We start from the raw sequence: 649 nt of genomic DNA on the forward strand, positions 1-649 counted from the left end.
AGGTTTGGAATTTTTGTTGTGTCCGTTTCTCTAGCAAATAACTATTTTATAGTGGTTAATCCACCAAATTAGGGACTGTTATGAAGTTTTAGTAAATTAATTGACAATAAATTAAAACGATGTACATGTACCGTGAAAGATAGTTTAATATACATTAATGCAAAATTGCAATGTGTATAGAAATTTTAAAACAACACTAAGGATCATAGGCTTCATTATATATAGCATTTACCGAAAATTCAATATTTTCGTAGGGTTAACCCATAGATTTTGAGAAAAATTCAAAAATATGAAAATATTGTTTTAATGCATTGTTTCATCCTTCACCAACATACGATGAAGTTTAAATAGGTTTGAAATTTTTGTTGTGTCCGTTTCTCTAGCAAATACAGATTTTATAGTGAGTAGTCCACCAATTTAGGGACTGTTATGAAGTTTTAGTAAATTAATTGACAAAAAAAATTGAAACGATGCCCATGTACCATGAAAGTGAGTTTAATATAAATTAATAAAAATTTAGAATGTGTTTAAAATTTTTAAAACAACACTAAAGATCATAGGCTTCAGTAAATAGAGCATTTACCGAAAATTCAATATTTTCGTAGGGTTAACCCATAGATTTTGAGAAAAATTCAAAAATATGAAAATA

The sequence above is a fragment of the Brassica oleracea genome, chromosome C4, assembly GCF_000695525.1.
Source record: "Brassica oleracea var. oleracea cultivar TO1000 chromosome C4, BOL, whole genome shotgun sequence".
Taxonomy (NCBI): Eukaryota; Viridiplantae; Streptophyta; class Magnoliopsida; order Brassicales; family Brassicaceae; genus Brassica; species Brassica oleracea.